The sequence below is a fragment of the Podarcis melisellensis genome, assembly GCF_964234715.1.
Source record: "Podarcis melisellensis genome assembly, chromosome: 11".
NCBI lineage: Eukaryota > Metazoa > Chordata > Lepidosauria > Squamata > Lacertidae > Podarcis > Podarcis melisellensis.
In genome coordinates, this window is record NC_138543.1 from 37,869,819 (window position 1) to 37,887,734 (window position 17,916).

General features: G+C 43.1%; 1 protein-coding gene and 1 long non-coding RNA gene across 3 annotated transcripts in view; one reads left to right on the top strand and one right to left on the bottom strand.

The window, feature by feature from the left end:
• LOC309380430 overlaps positions 1-164 on the top strand; it is a 31,713-nt gene extending 31,549 nt beyond the window's left edge. For both annotated transcript variants that reach the window (XR_014172924.1, XR_014172925.1), the window contains one exon: positions 4-164. This is a non-coding gene — a long non-coding RNA (uncharacterized lncRNA). The remainder of the gene's footprint in view (positions 1-3) is intronic.
• CWC27 (CWC27 spliceosome associated cyclophilin) overlaps positions 1-17,916 on the bottom strand; it is a 112,854-nt gene that overhangs the window by 7,872 nt on the left and 87,066 nt on the right. The window lies entirely within an intron of this gene.

Consider the following 17,916-nt stretch of genomic DNA (forward strand, 5'->3'; position numbering starts at 1 on the left):
CAGCAGAGTAGCGGGTGGCACAGGAAGAGGAGAGACAGAGGAGAAGCAGAGGAGACCAAGAAGACAAATAAATTGCAGAAGAAGTATAAAGAATGGAAAGGGGAAGAGAGACAGAAAGGAAATTACCAAACAGAAAATAAAAATGGGAATATTTCTGATCCTAAGCTATGTTAGACATGTCTAAACCCACTGAAATTGGTTCAGATGTGCCCAACTCTGCACCATGCAGAAAGTTAGCAACATCAGGAGTAAAAGAGAACCACTATGAATTACCAGTTAGTCAAAATTGCACCCTTTGCTTCGATCAGATTAGCCTATTCTGTGCACATTAGAAAAACAACTATGATTTGTTTCTGCTGAATAAATTAGTAGGTTAGGAGTAAACTAAAAACTACACTGAATGAGATTGCTGCTACTTGGGTGCTTCAAAGCACAGCTGCTTCATATAGAAGAGGAACAGTGGCGTGGGGGGTGCGGGGGGGCCGGCCGCACCGGGCGCAACATCTGGGGGTTAGGGGGCGCAAATCCACGGGTTAGGGGGTGCAAATCCACGGGTTAGGGGGCACAAATTACTTGCCTTGCCCCGGGTGCTGACAACCCACGCTACGCCACTGAAGAGGAATTCAAATTGTTGGCTTTCCTGCTGGATGGTTTGGCTGAAATTTTGAAATCGCGATCCTTGCTTGCCACTTAGTGGAGAGCTCATAGGATCAGGCCCAGAAAGCACTAGGCTTTCTAACATCGCACATCTACTGCCAGTGCATAGCACACCCTCCTTTCCATTTCATTTGACCTCCTATAAAGCGCACCTCCTGTAAAAGCCTCAGCAAAATTAAAGAAAGCTCTGCAATGACAGTACTTGGTGGATTGCAACTGTAATCTCCAAGTGCAAGCCCTGCAAATCTTAAAGTGTACTTTAAAAGCCTAGTGGGAGTATTTAATCAATCACAAGAGAGGGAGACTTTGGTACAAAACCAAAACTGTGATAAAACGGCTAATTAGTAGATGCAATGGAAGAAAGATGGATGTACTGTCTCTAAATTCCAAACAATAAAACTAATTACTGGAGAGAATGCATAAACAATCTCTCAGGGCCTAAATGAGGTCCCCCACAAGGTAACAAATCTCCTTAACTCTGAAGCAATGAAAGTGGATAAATACATTCCTGATTTACAAATGTACTCAAATACTGTATTGTATACTCAAAGGGAGGTAGCAGGTATCACAGCCTCTAGACAGAACCACCACTTCATTGTCACCTGGCAGACGACATCAAAGGAGATGCAAGATTTCGTTGCTGGAAGGAAGAACTAACAACTCACCACTGGTTGTTGTTTGGTGGTTGGTTGAGCTAGGTTCTAGAGCACTTGTGTCACTGTTGTTATTTTAATAGCTTTCTTACATGTCACAATTTTAAAAATGCAGTATTACAGTAAGTTTTAAATTTAAGAATTCACCACTGGAAAAATAGGGTGGGTCCTAATGTCTGTCTGTCTCTTTCAGGTGTCAAAGGCCCAGGTAAAGAGACACGTCTTCAGCATATGCTAAAAACTATGCAATGAAGATGCCAGATGCCCTCTCTGTGGGAAGGGAACTCCACACCTTAGGGCTGCCACTGGGAAGGAGGAAGTATTTCACAAATCTGTGCCTAAAACGCTTAAAACTTTAAACACTAATGTGAACACCTTGAACTTGGTGGGCCAGGAAATGAACCGGCCACTAGTGCAGCTGTTATAAAGTAGGAGTTATGTAAGTTAAAAATGGAAGCCCAGCCAGGAGTCAGCATGTAAGCTGACCGTGGGGAAATTCAAGCTTGCCTGGAAGGTTTCCGCTTCCTTAAAAAGTGTCTCACACAAGCCAGCATCAGAAAGCAAGGATTGCCAGTTGACCTTCCCTGACGAGCACCAGAGGATCATCTTTAGAGTGTTAATATGAAAAGGAAAGCAAATCAACCAAGTAGAGTGACCATGACTGGGTGCTTAACATGACGCTCAGCACAAACAACCAGGTATTTTGCATCCTTACATTGCCCAGTTAACTAGTGACCACTTGGTCACTTACTCCCTTTGAGCCAAAACTCCCTTTGTTTGGATTTTGAGCAAACATTTCAAGCCTCTGGAACACTGAACACAAGTTCAGGGGTTACACGTTCCTGCCTTCTTCCTGTTTGGCCAGGGCTCCCAAGTTGTTAATAATAATAATAATAATAATAATAATAATAATAATAATAATAATAATCTTATTATTTATATGCCACCCATCTGGCTGAGTTTCTAGTAACACACTCTCTCTCTCTCTCCCCCCCCCCCTCTCTCTCTCTCTCTTCTACAGATAAGGGCCAAAGTGTAGTATTCCTGCTTTCAAATCTGCTCTCATTATTATGGGATCTTTACATTTAATTCTAGGTTAGTTTCTATAGGAAACTAAAAGTAACACATACATGGTCTGTCTGTAAAGCACAAATGAACATCTTAACCAGGAAGGTGTGCCCAGTGGAATTCACAGAAGGCCTTCTTCAGCCTCTACTACAGGGGAACAGAACCACCAATTAAGTTGATCAAAGCCTTTCTTGACAGGAAGGGCCACTTTGAGAGGTGAATAAAGCTTTGAAGATTGCATTTCTATAAGAGGGATGGGGGGTTAGATGCATTTTGGAGAGCCCGACTTGTAATTTGCATGATACAATGACCATTTTGCAATTTAATGAACTAGCTTGGTCAATTAGAATAGAATGGAATGTACTTACAGTGAAACCCCATAGATACAGGTATACGATTACAAGGCTCATTTCTGGTACAGTAACTGGCCTTAATTCTGTGTCTGACCAGAGCAAAGGAACGGACCAGACCTGGCAGCAGAATATGTGCTCTTACTACAGTGGCTCTTTTTCCTCTTGGCCACAATTTCGGGGGGGGGGGGAATGCTTGCGCCACACCAAATTTTTAATTGATAAGAGATACACCGGAAAACAAAATGATATAACTCCTAGCAATACTTGATTTATAGCACAGGACACAACTACTTTATAATATGATCATGGAACATCCAGACAGTATAATACAATGCAACTACGTAAGAACATGAGTCATTCCCATAATTTAATTATAAATGAGCATCTTGCATACGTACCTTAAGTATACAAACTCAATGACAGGCGTGAGCTTGTTTTTGCTGGGTAATCTCATTTATATTAGGTCTAATTTGAGACAAAAAAAACCTCTCATCTCCTCATTAACACAAAGAAGCCTTTCTATTTTCTGATCTTTCTTATTTGTCAGAGTTGAAAATCCCTGTTCACAACAATATGTTGTGGAGAACTACAGAAGAATAGCCATTGCTCTGGTTGTATATCCTATATTTCTATACTATACTATACTATACTCTACTCCTGAAATGTTTAAATATTTTTTTGATTGTCCTTGAATCTTCCTGCCACGCTTGCCATCTTCCCCTGCCACACCCTTTGAGAACCACTCTCTTACTACACGACAACAGCACCATCCCTTTCTGAAAGGTATGTGAAGGAGCAAGAGAATTACAGGAATGAATAAAGCTGCTTTATGCTGAGCCAGCCCTTTGGTCGTCTACAATGACTGGCAGTGGCATTCCAGTGTTACAGGCTTTCCCAGCCCTACCTGGAGAGGCCAGGGATTGAACCTGGGACCTTCTGCATGCAAAGCAGATGCTCTACCACTAAGCTATGGCCCTTCCCTTTTAAATAACGTTGTGGTGCTCTTGCCGTGTCCAGCTGAGTTGGGCTGAGGAGCAAGCGTCAGAGTGCAGCCTGACTCCTGCTCCTTGTGCATGCCTGTTCTGATGTAAACACTTGCATCTATGCACACAGCTTCATTGCTACATCCAGTCACGGGTCAAAGGGCATTTAAGCAACTGAACTAGTGGGGTCACTCAGAGGAGAAGATGGTGAAATGCAAACAGAGGACACAGAAAGGGCTGAACTCCTCAATGCCTTCTTTGCCTCAGTCTTCTCCGATAAAGAAAACAATGCCCGACCTGAAGAATTTGGAGCAAATGATTCAGCAGGGGAAACACAGCCCAGAATAACTAAGGAGATAGTACAGCCCCGCAAGACGAATGCCTTGCTAAACGAAAAACCCGCAAGACGAAAGGGTTTTCCGATTTTTAGTGGCTTCGCAAGACGAATTTCCCTATGGGCTTGCTTCGCAAGACGAAAGCCCATAGGGAAATCTTCGGGGACAGCGGGGAAGTGCAGCACGCCTTCTCCTCTGTTCCCGGACCTGTCCTAAGGCTTGCGATGGGAGGTCCGGGAACAGAGGACAAGGCGCGAAGGGCTTCTCCTCTGTTCCCAGGGCTTGCGGTGGGAGGAGGGTTTTTCCTCCCCACCGCCAACATTCAGAACAGCATTCTGAATGTTGGCGGTGGGGAGGAAAGCCCTCCTCCCACCGCAAGCCTTCAGGACAGGTCCGGGAACAGAGGGGAAGGTGCTCGCGCGGGGCAGCAGGCTGCTATCCGCAGCTTGGAGAGTCCTGCAGGGTTCCCCAAGCTGCAAATGTCTGCCCTGCGCAGACTCTTAACAAAATCCAGTTAAGAGCGCCCCTCGCGCGGGGCAGCAGGCTGCTATCTGCAGCTTGGAGAGCCCTGCAGGGAAGTCCTGCAGGGTTCCCCAAGCTGCGAATGTCTGCCCCGCGCGAGGGGCGCTCTGCTTAAGAGCGCCCCTCACGCGGGGCAGCAGGCTGCTATCCGCAGCTTGGAGAGCCCTCTGGACCTCTTCTGAAGGTGGGCGGGGGGGGCAAAAGTCTTTGCTCCCCCCTGCCTGCTTTCCCGGGAGAGCGGAGAAACGCAGCGCTGCGATTCTCCGCTCTCCCAGGAAGGCAGGCAGGGGGGAGCAAAGACTTTTGCCCCCCGCCCACCTTCAGAAGAGGTCCAGGATAGCCATGTTCAAATATATAAAAGGATGTCACATAGGGGAGGGAGAAAGGTTGTTTTCTGCTGCTCCAGAGAAGCGGACACGGAGCAATGGTTCCAAACTACAAGAAAGAAGATTCCACCTAAACATTAGGAAGAACTTCCTGACAGTAAGAGCTGTTCGACAGTGGAATTTGCTGCCAAGGAGTGTGGTGGAGTCTCCTCCTTTGGAGATCTTTAAGCAGAGGCTTGACAACCATATGTCAGGAATGCTCTGATGGTGTTTCCTGCTTGGCAGGGGGTTGGACTCGATGGCCCTTGTGGTCTCTTCCAACTCTATGATTCTATGATTCTATGAACCCCCACCCCATCATCCTCAAGCAGAAATCAGGTTGATAACTGATTTGCTTTGTAAAGGAGCTTCCACATATTTATCTCTCCCCCACCCCCAGTCTTTTAAGAGGCCCAATGTGGTCATTTTGCTCTTAAAACATTCTGAACGACTTGTCTAGTGGGATATTAATGTGTCTATGAAAAGCCAAGCTACCAGAACTCACAGCACTGACATACTGCTACTTGGAAGGGGGGGAAGCAAAACGCCGACTGGGTTTTGCAATAGCATCAGAAACACAGACATATAAAACCGTTATGATTTATGCTTCCAGTATTTCCACTGTGCAAGGCACAGACATGATGCCTTTGTTCTATTGTTTACAGGAACAGTTCACACATACACTGTATTTAAAACATTTCCCAAAACTGCTGAAGAAACATACTTCAAATGTTTTGATAAAAGAAGATTGACCAAGTGTTTCAAAAAGAGAACATACCAGTACTGCAAACGGATAGGAGACATGATAATGTGAAGGCCAGATGTCATCCCAGACAGCACAATGATGTACACAATGTTACAAAGCGGGTCTTATAAGATACAGGAACCTCCTTACTAGATCAGATCAATAATTCAATTAGTCTGCAATCCTAGTTGTGGCTCACATTCTTAAGGTATTCTGCTGACCCCAGACCTCAGAGCACGTTTTACACAGTAAGTAAAGATCAGAGTAGCTGGGGGGAAAACCCCTAAATGGTACCAGAAGTATAACAGAGGAATGACTGAAAGCCTCTTCTCAAACAGACAACTATGAAGAGAGACCAAGTTCTTCAATCAAAATTTTATCTAGTGCAGTCAGCTCTGGCTTTTATGTCTGGGCTGGAAAAATCCTAGATGTCTGGGCATGGAGGTGCCTACATATGTGATGCTGGGGCCTAACGTTTGAAATGATTCCCCAAAGGATTTCTTAGAGAACACGTACATAATCACATAGGGGTTGAGTCACATTTCTTGGGCATCACAGAATTGACCTGGCACAAAGGCATGTTGTACCTTGAGGGTGCAATCTGACAAGCACTGCATTTTCCCCCAGCCCCATCTATTCCCCATGGAAGAAACAGGAGAAATACTTGGTAATTTCTTTTCTCCTGGAGGTATTTTCTAGCCACTCAGTGGGGACTGGAAGCACCATAGCAGTGCCCAGTAAGTGGAAGTCCCCTATGGTGTAATATGGCTGTTAGGAACTGGTGCAGCTATGGCATGGGCTGTGCAGTCGACACCTGGAGGGGGGGAACCTCTGGCCCTCCACATGCTGTTGGTCTTCAACTCTCATCAGCCCCAACCAGCATGACTTAATGGTTAGTAATGATGGGAGCTGTAGTTCGGCACACCATGGATTCCTCATCCGAGGTCAGCACAATTAACACTCTAAAATATACAGGTGCAGGTGCAACAACGATAACTGCTTATTTCCCCACAATCCCACTTTGACCATTTCTGCACACAGCGAGGAAGTTCATCTTGAGGTATAAAGCCAATAAATCTTTCATGATTACTTCAAAAGCATTAAGATTTCTAGTTTGTTCACAAAGTGCTACATGTCTCTAAGTTATCCCAATGGGGTTTCATCTTTTCATGTGCTAAGCAGACACAAATGGTCAGATGCCTGGCTCAAACAAACACACACTAAAAAATATGTAAGAGAAATGTCATTTCTTCTGAAACATGAAACTTCTCAACAGTAAAAATTACAACTATTGGACATTATGCAACACCTGCCCCCCGGACAGGAATTAATCAATAAAGGCTTTGACCACTGTGCACAAATGTGATTAAGAAAGTTGCTTAATGCATACTTTTAATCAACTTGAGTTGAGAACATGCAAGGGGAGAGTTAATTAGAAAAAATGATTACACTAGTGAAGCTTATCAGTACTTATCAGCTACTTATTATTTATCAGAATAACTTTCAGTAAATGGTATGACATACTGTACAAAAATCGTTTTCAAATCCAGTTTGAGCTCTTTCATAAAATATATTTGGACATGAAGACCTAGGTTCCAATCTCACTTCAGATATGAATGCATTAGGTGGACTTGGAAAATCATCATCTATTTAGCCTTTTAAAAAATGTGAACAACACTGGTTATTCCGCAGATAAAACACTGCACGTTTCCCTGTCTATAGATTATTGTTATTGCCATTTTATCAATCTTTTATATAAGGTGACATAGAGGGAACCCCTAGGTTGAACCTCTATTGGAAGGAGCAACTACTCCTATTTTACTCTGTCTGCTCTTCAAGGTTTTCTTCTGAGGCCCTTCTCCATGTACCTCTTCCATCAGAGATAGAAAAATCATCTAAACATTGGTCTCCAGCAAATGGGTTGAGATGCACTACCAGGCTGCAGCCTGATCTAACATGGGACACAACCGGAGCCCAACCACCATAAAAACACATGAGAATTATATATATAGATATATATATGCAGGTTTTGGTGTCCTCGGGTGTCTTCCCGTGTAAAAGTTGGGGTGTCTAGGCGACGTTTCGACGAGGTCTCACTCGTCATCTTCAGGCTGGTGCTTTCGGCTTCTTGTTACTGGAACAGAGCAGGATCTCAGTGTTTGAGTTCCTATAAATACTGTTGAGGGGGTGTGGTGTATAGCCTCCAATGTTCTGGGCAGAGAGGAAGTTCCCAGGCTAGTGTGCCTTTTCTTCTTTTGTTCCTTAATTACTTGAGGGATATCTTGAGTGATTTCTTGAGTGATATCCTGAGTACCACTTAGGTGGGTCATTAGGTGTGGATTAGTTGCTAAAGTCTTTGTGTCTTGACCTCTTGAACTTTGTGAAGAGTTTTTCTGAGAAGATGGCTGTACTGCACTTAGTTGTGCTCTGGCTTGGCTTCGTGTATAGGGGCGAGCTGTGGTTTTGTGGCCTGTGTCAGCCAGATCTGTGTAGGGATTGCAGGGGGGTGCAGCATCCGGAGGTGCCACCACGGTTTGGCTACTGGATGGTGTCTGTAATTTATCTGTGGAGAGGGTCTGGGTTTGGGTCTGGTGTGGTTGATTGGTGATAGCGTTCTGTGTGCCTCTGGATCTGGTGTCAGTTTTTGTGGGGAGGGCTAATTTCCAGATGTCTGGCAAGCGGGATGTGTCGTCACGCTTGTTCATGTTGTGAGGGTGTTTCTCTATCTCGATGGCTTCCATGATTATTCTCTTGTGGTGATGTTCCATGTTAAAGAGCAATTTGGAATCTGCAAAATTAATTTCGTGTCCTGTTTCTTTCATGTGTTGGAAAAGAGAGGAAGTTTTTTCTTCTTTTTTGACGGCATTCTTGTGTTCTGCGATACGTGCATTTATTCGGGATGCTGCACCCCCCTGCAATCCCTACACAGATCTGGCTGACACAGGCCACAAAACCACAGCTCGCCCCTATACACGAAGCCAAGCCAGAGCACAACTAAGTGCAGTACAGCCATCTTCTCAGAAAAACTCTTCACAAAGTTCAAGAGGTCAAGACACAAAGACTTTAGCAACTAATCCACACCTAATGACCCACCTAAGTGGTACTCAGGATATCACTCAAGAAATCACTCAAGATATCCCTCAAGTAATTAAGGAACAAAAGAAGAAAAGGCACACTAGCCTGGGAACTTCCTCTCTGCCCAGAACATTGGAGGCTATACACCATACCCCCTCAACAGTATTTATAGGAACTCAAACACTGAGATCCTGCTCTGTTCCAGTAACAAGAAGCCGAAAGCACCAGCCTGAAGATGACGAGTGAGACCTCGTCGAAACGTCGCCTAGACACCCCAACTTTTACACGGGAAGACACCCGAGGACACCAAAACCTGCATTCCTGTACCCGTGAAAATCTACGAAAGCATATATATATATATATATATATGTGTGTGTGTGTGTGTGTGTGTGTGTCCCCAATCGCATCGCATGTTTGGGCTAAAGGTGGGTCCCAAGTCTGAAAAGGCTGAAGACTACTGATCTAAAAGGACTTCCTTGCCATTGGTGTCTGAGTTATGGAATCACCTCTCCAACAGAATGCCTGCTATCATTTAGGTGTCAGAAAAAAATTTTTCATTTAACCAAGGCATTTTAATATATGTTATTAATTTAACTGAGCAAGAGTTAGTCTTACTTGCTGTTTTCTTGTTTTAACACATTTTTTGTTTGTTTTATGCTGTACATGACCCAGACATCTGATATGATGAAGGGTGGTGTAAAAAATATTTTAAATCAACCAAATAATAATGAAAATCATGTCTGGACAGAGCAACATAATAATAAATATAAATGAAGTAGTTAGACTGTTCTGACTTATCAGCAAGTCCAGGCTTTAGGAATAGTGCTTTTAGTGGATGATTGACAAACTGGAAAAATGTTCAGAAAGCAACTAAGAAGGCAAAAAAATTTGAATGCCAGACTTATGAGGCAAGGACGAAGGAACTGGCTATGTTTAGTCTATAGGAAAGAAGGGAAGGGGGGGGGAGGAGAGAAAAGCTTAATTATACTAGTAAATAATGGTTAGATTTTTATCCATGATGAAATTCAAATAAAGTGTATTAATCAGTTTCATCAATCACTAATGTGTGCACATAGAAATGTAACTTTGTAGAAAAATTACTGCCAGAGCAGTTTGATTTATACCTAGCTTTGCCTCTTACTCTATACTCTCTAAGAAACACCAATTGCCTACACTGGAAAAATGGCCTTTAGAGCTGGTGGCGCTGTGGGTAAAAGCCTCAGCGCCTAGGGCTTGCCGATCGAAAGGTCGGCGGTTCGAATCCCCGCGGCGGGGTGCGCTCCCGTCTTTCGGTCCCAGCGCCTGCCAACCTAGCAGTTCGAAAGCACCCTCGGGTGCAAGTAGATAAATAGGGACCGCTTTCTAGCGGGAAGGTAAACGGCGTTTCCGTGTGCGGCTCTGGCTCGCCAGAGCAGCGATGTCACGCTGGCCACGTGACCCGGAAGTGTCTCCGGACAGCGCTGGCCCCTGGCCTCTTGAGTGAGATGGGCGCACAACCCCAGAGTCTGGCAAGACTGGCCCGTACGGGCAGGGGTACCTTTACCTTTACCTTTTAAAATACAGAAATCAGAGTCGAGCCTGTTCTACAGATAAGCATGTTGCAAAAACGATGTTCCAAGGAACCCTGAAGTGTCTCAAGAGACTGAATTTTTCCTTAATGATAAAATGTGAGGTCAAGGTGCCCAAGGGACAGTTTGTTCACCATTACCGATCTCTTGCTATGGTGAAGTGTAGCTTTAAGGTAACTGCAAGGGCAAAAGAGAGCCCTGTATTCTGACTGTTCCATCTGCTTGCCCACTGCATGCTGTTCTGGCGGTTCTTCAGACCTGCTCTCTGCCCCCACCCCCAAGCAATTTGTGAAGGGCAAGGGAGAAGATGTGGGAAAGACACATTGCACTAGTGGGACTCAATGTACTGGCTCCCTCTAGTGCACATACTCGCTTGAATCTGGTCCAAGTTATTAGTAATTACATAGGGCCTTTTGCAAGTGCGTTGGGATTTCCATATATCATTCCAGCAATCCTTACAACCACTCTATGAGGAAGGCCAGCACCATTATCCTCATATTTAGATAATGCTACGGCATAATCCAGTTGAACAGAACCATTAGGCCCCAGCTCCAACCTTTCACACCTTCCAAGGACCCCAGAAAAAGTAAGTAAGTAAGTAAATGTTTATTTATAACCCGCCTTCCCCAGCCAAGAATGGGCTCAGGGTGACTAACATCAAATACATTAAAATACAATCAAACAATTGATTAAAATATAGCTTAAAAATTAGAATCAGGATAAAATTAAATGACTGCAGGGAACCTCAAGTATTCATCAAGGCCAGCTATCCATGTTGGTCCCACATGAGCTGATAAAAGGGCCAAAGAGGTAACTTACAAGGTCCCATAGAGGGGGTCAAACTGGGCGCAGGACATCCCATTTTCTTGTGCAAGATCTTGGGGGCCATTTTGTGTGCCGTGACCTTGCACTCTCTCATGCTGTGCTCTTGTCCCAAAAAAGCACTTTTTCAGGGGCAAGAGTGAGGTGCAGGTCAAGTAACTCACCTGAGAGCATCCTGGAAGATGTGCATCCCAGTTTTGTGTTGGAAAAAGTTGGAAGTTATGTCCTTCTGGTATCAGCCAACTAGCCACAAGAGGATTAAAATTGGAATGGAGAACTTGTAGCCCTCCATATGTTGTTGGACCATGACTCCCACCAGCCCCTGAGCAGGGGCTAAGGAGATTTGGAATCTAACAGCATCTGGAGGGCTGCTGGTTCTCCATGTCTGGACTAAGGAAAAGACAAAATATGCAAAAATTGTGGGACCTCAGTTGGTCATAACAGTGACCCAAGTCAATTGCATTTGTGAATTGTATAATAAAGGATCTTCTTCTTAATGTTGGGTGACAGGGTAAAAACATCTCTTTGGGCTACCAAACTCTCAAGGACCCAAATGTTTGCATGCTTGTGATAAACTCTTGGTATCCTATGACTCATTGTAACTTGTTATGCTTATGTCCTGTTCTTCCAAGGAATTCAGCTCAGAATGCATGGGGTCTGTTTTATTATTTGCTCATGTAATGGAGCCATCTATTTTGTTGCCCTGTTTATGACTCATGTTTTGATGCCTTAGTGGGGAATTAAGATCTTAGGTTGTCACCCCATCTCCAAGATTTTGTCAGAGCTGGAAATAAATTCTTAATCTGACTTTTCATACAAAGTTTAACTTGTAATTATTATAACATTTATGAGCCCTTGGAAATTTTTATTCAAGCCAGAAGAAAGGTCCTTAGCATGTAAATGCTTTAGGAAGCATTCAAAACTCAAGCACATCTAAGTTTGGAATGCAGACATTGAACAGCCTGATGCTACATACTCAAAGACCAGCCAGGGAATGCATTTAACTATCTTGCTTCAAATATTAACTCAGGTTGTGCATGCTTTTGAAATGGCTGGAGTAATCACTTCCAGAGTGGAATATGTTTATATAACAGTCACCCAAACCAACTTAATCTGGATTTAAACAGAAAATTAAGCCCCATCATCAAAAATATTTAACCACCTAGCAGACAAGAACTAAGTCCATTGCATTAAATTGTCAAATTGGGGCAAGACTGTGCTGGATGAAAGCTGTACTCTCTCCTCAAAATGGAGAAAGAAGGAAAGTCGATATTCACAAACGGTGTGCATTATATATATATATATATTTCTTTACAAGAAGGCAAGAAGGAACACCTTAGGAAACTCAGCCCTCCTTATGCAATGGATCCTAGGTGGAAAGAGTAGCGTGTTTTTGTTCAATGCACATTATGAGATATTATTTTCCATGTGTCGTTTGCAGAACTAGATTTTTCACCCTATGCCTGCATAGATAATCACTGTTGTTTTTTGTCTCTCGTCTGGAGTTTGCTGTGTCTGAATTTTTATACTCTAGGTGTCATTAGAATTTCCAGTTTCTTTCTATTTATTCATCTAGGCTAATCATATGCAACACTGTTAGTAACACGCTACCAGTGAGATCATAGAACTGTAGCGTTCGAAGGGACCCAACCCCAATCTAGTCCGACCCCTTGCAATGCAGGAACCACAGCTGTCATTATGACTGGTGGTGTGTTCGTGTGGAGAAAGAGAGAGATCTGTGGGAGTAGGGGAGAGACACAATGGTCTGAGTGGTGGTGACATATGGCAGAGTCTTCTCTGTAGTGGCCTCCATGTTATGGGATTACCTCCCCTCTGAGGTGCAGCTGGCATCATCAAGATGCACTTTACCTAGGCTTTTGTTTGAATTGATATGTTTCCTCCTTCTGCACTGCTGTGCATTACTGCTCTCCTGTTCTATTACTCTGATATTGGTTGTTTTTCTGATTTTTAATTTTATTTTAGTAACCCTATCGCACATTGTACGTAATTTAACTTAATTTAACTGTGATCTTTCTATAACCCAGACTGGGACCATTTGGTGAAGGGCGGGCTGTAAGTCCAAACAATAGGGAAATAAACATTTTTCTTTAAGTCTTTGTGATAGATGTGACATCCCTATTGATGGAAGCAGAGTCACTTGATAGCAAGGATGATGGATTGTAACACCGTCCCTAAGTGCAGTACAGTGCTACCTCGGGTTAAGTACTTAATTTGTTCCGGAGGTCCGTTCTTAACCTGAAACTGTTCTTAACCTGAAGCAGCACTTTAGCTAATGGGGTCTCCTGCTGCCGCCGCACTGCCAGGGCACAATTTCTGTTCTCATCCTGAAGCAAAGTTCTTAACCTGAGGTACTACTTCTGGGTTAGCGGAGTCTGTAACCTGAAGCATATGTTAACCCGAGGTACCACTGTATAGTACTTTACCCAATATTTATGGGTAGAATCCAGTAATGTGTGCTTGTGGACACTATTGGGATGGAGGCTAAATCTGTGCTTCTCTGCATGGTGATTCCAGTACCTGGGATGAAGAATAGGACAAATGCATCTTGGATTCCATCCTGCTTGCTTTGTTCTACAGAACTCAATGAGGGGCTCTGAACACTGAGCCAGACTCATAGCTGCATAAATTCAACCACCCTGGGTTGGACAGAATTCAGAGGGTTGGCGTATGGATACATGCATGACTATGCCAAGACAGAGGGTTTCAGAAATCATAGAAAGCTTTTCCTAGTGAAGAAATAAATGAGTCTCATCCTTCCAAGTGGTTGGAAAAAAACAATGGCGAATTGAAAGGCAGGCGTTTGCTCTTGCACTCTGTCCTGGCATTTATGCACATCTGCCATCACCACCACTACCTATGAAACATATGCGAGCCTGCAATGCTTTTCAATCTGCATTTATTCATCAAACTCATGAAACACGCTGTTCAGGAGCCAATGAAACTGAATCTTGTGGGCACCCCCATTGGAAGCTCTTGGGAAACTGAGCGACTGTCCTTACTTTGTCCCCTGGGACACGTTAAGAAAAGAAAAGAAAAGAGATGGAAGCTTTGAAAGAAAAATCCAAAGGCAAGTCAAAAGCACCTCGTTAATAATGGTCATGAAAATAGTTGAGTGTCAAATTTATCAGCACTGAACACCTCAACTTCAGCAGCTGCCAAGAAAAGATGAGTAAAAGCGGCAACTGCGATTTCCATGCCAAAACTAGGTTTGTCCTGCAGAAGGGGGTCTGCGAAGCTTTGCACGAGGCTCCATCAACAAATGCCCCGTCAGCGTTTACGACCTGCGCTTTATATGCACTTTACGTTCTACATCCTGGGTTTGTGGAGGGAAGAGAAGGATCGCTGCAGAGCTGCTGCTGAGCTTCAGACGACAGAGATATGTCCCAACAAGAGTTTCTGAACTTTAGAACAAAACTCTATACTATCAAGCACGCCTTAGATCTTTTAACAACACTTCCCCAAATGCCTTGTAAAACAGTAAAGTCTGGTTGTAATTATCAAGCACCATACACATACTGTTTACAGTAGAGTTGTAATTTTTTTAAAATGTTTTTGCACAGAGAAGTAAAATACTTCTGAAAAGTACCCAAACGTCTACTGTGTTCCATGCCAACAGGGCAATTCAGCCAAAAATGCAGAGAGGGGAGAGATTGCCAAATAAAAGAAAATATAACAAATTGGTAATGGCTTCTATCTTGACAGAAAATGAAAATTATACCTCAATGTGTGGCCACTCATGTGGACACATAAGAATGTCTTACAGGCAATCATTTTACTTCAGATAACACACCCTGACAGTGGTGCACGGCATACTGGCTGGCTTTCACTTTCCATAAAAGCAGCAACCGTAACCTATAAAATGGTCTAGGAATCATATAATTTATGCATATCCCACATGCATGCACACTCACACAATATTTATAATAAATCATCTCAAGCACACTGCTGTATTATGAGGGGTGGGTTGGAAGTCAGCACTAAACATTCCTTCAAAGTTGCCACAATTGGATCCAGCCACCCAATCTACTTAAAGGCACTGAAAAGGGTGGGGTGGGGGAGAAGGGTCCAAGTCCAAAAATATTTTTTGTCCTCCCAACTAATCCCCCAACCATGAGATTCTTTGCACTTTTTATAGTCTTAAGGTTATTGAGATTCTGAATGTCAAAATCTACAAGCCACCCACTCCAAAGTAGTCAAGCATGAAGCTGAAGAATGGTTTCTGCTGTTGCAATTTATATATATTATTGTTGTGGTTTATGTCTGGCTGTGGGTTGATACAGGCTATCCCTAATTTGGTGCTACACGAATGAGCCTTCAGTTTAACAACAATCCTCAAGTCTTTCGTCCATCCTACCCCTCTCAATCCCTTCCTTTCCTGGCCTGCCAAAACAATGGATGTGCTTGACCTGCAAACCAGGATAGGATATCATAGTTGATCTTGGTTTCCAAGATATGCCTAAACAATTAGTTTCCTGGTTTGGACAAAGAGAAGGAATTGCTGTACGTGAGTGGAGATGTGTGTGTTAGGAACCCTCAAAATCTAACTTCAAAACTTTCATCTTATGGGAGAAGACAGCAAGCACAGAGGGAACATGTAGGTCTTTTAGTCTAGAGTAAGATGTATGGCAACTGATCCAGAGAAGTTATGGATCATTAAATCCACACTACACCATGGAAACCAACAGAGCTTTTTTCCAGCCAGAACTCGCTCAGGTAGGTGCCATTGCTATTATATGAGAACAAGGGAGGCATTCATGGTGAGGTCTGGCCCCTCTTTTTCTAGAAAAATAGCACTGGAAATCAACACTGAATTCCTGGTGTCCAAGTATCATATGAAGAGGTCCTAAACTATTACAAATGTTCTAGGGTTATATTCCTGAAAAATAACCATGGTCTTTACATATTAACTGCCCTGGCCCAACCTGAAGATACAACTTTATAACTAAGGCAGGATGTCCAAGAAAGAAAATGCTATTTCTGTTTCCAGAATAGTTTATAACTCAGGATTGTAATTCTAACTGTTAATCAAAAGTTTAGCTAACTAGCCATGCTGCTGTTCTAGGTATCTCCAGAAGAAACAGCAGCAGCCATGTGTGTTACTGAGGAAACGAAGTTTGCCTTCAGCGCCTGTAGTTTAACAAGTGATGTGTATAGTGAATGGAAGAACTTTAAAAGGAAAGAACAAAAGGTCTGGGGTTCAAATGCACCATAGGTGTGCAAACATTATCTGTTCATATAATGACTGCTGACGAAATTTTCCCTTCCTGCAAATTTCCTGCTTGTTACTTTCATTTTAAGCATTTGAAAACCTTGTTTGTAAAAAAAGGATATTAAAAACTGGAGATCACTGCAGATCAAACTTGATTGTACAATTTCATGCAAAAATAAAAATTTGGTTCTGCAACAAGCAACTAGGTGATTTTCCCTTCCTTCATCATCATCACAAAATAAATACAGAACATGAGATTAAGTCTGCTATATGACCCAGGATCCTTAAGAGCAGAAAACGCAAACACAGTGAAGATTTCCACAGTAGCTGCAAGCAGTTTATCCAAAGGCCTCTCTTCCTTACTGCCATCTCAAAAATATGCTATAACTCAAGCATTTAGCAGAAATAGATACAAGTTGCTCGGAACATCTAGTTCCATACCTATTTACATTAAGTTTTCTCATTTCCCCTGCTTGCCAGCAACAAATGTAGGCATCCTTTGGCAAGCAACGCTTTTAGAACTTGGAGGAAGTCTGTGTCCTTTACACAAGAAGTGTATGGAGAAGCAAGACTTGTTATTCTTAATGTGTCAGCTCAAGGCCTTATGTCTCCAGCATCACCTACATGTTTCATCTTCCAATAAATATTTAGCACTATTTTCTTTTGACTTTTAAATAGGATTGGGGGAAATCTTGTTAGCACAAACTGCAGCCTATTAAACTAGCCAACAGACATTTTGAATGTTACAGTACATTATGATGAGGAATAAGTTATTAGTTATATACTCAGACTTGTAATTTTAGCTTTTATGAAACAAGGAGTCATGACTTTCCAATGGTAGGAACAGCTCTCTTGCTTGGTTCACATGTAACACCAACTCAGTTTGATCATCACAGTTGCGACTGTATTATTATTATTATTAACAACCACCATTTATCAAAAGATCTCAGGACAGTGTACAACTTTACTGCATACTGACAGAAAGCCTAATGGTAACGTAAGCATAATAACAGTCATCTCCCCCACACTTTCACAAGCATAGTTTATTTAATAGCCAATAGGCCTTGGTAAACAGGAATGTTTTTGCCTGGTCGTTGCATTTTGCTGAAGTTTCTGAACCGTCTTCAACCTAGAGGTTACCAGAATATAGGCCACAGAAGTTAGGCTATCCCTGTCCAGATAGGGGCATATCTGAACCACCCACCAAAGCTGGCAGAAGGCACTCTGTGGAACACCCCCAAGCTATGTACGTGCTCCTCAAAGAGGGAGTACAACCCTCTCAAGAGCAGGAAATCTTCCACCCATCTAGCCTAGGGAACCACCCACTAACAGTGCCTCTGTCTTATCTGGATTGAGCTTCAGTTTATTGGCTCTCATCCAGTCCATTACCGAGGCAATGTACTCTTTACCTTGTTTATACATGTAAATTCCCTTCCTCAATTCCTGGTTCAAGCTAACCAGAATTTGCTGTGACACTGGAATTGGAAGAACAGCTTGTCTCCATGGCAGAACTGAAAACCCACTTCAAGCAGTAAGCGGA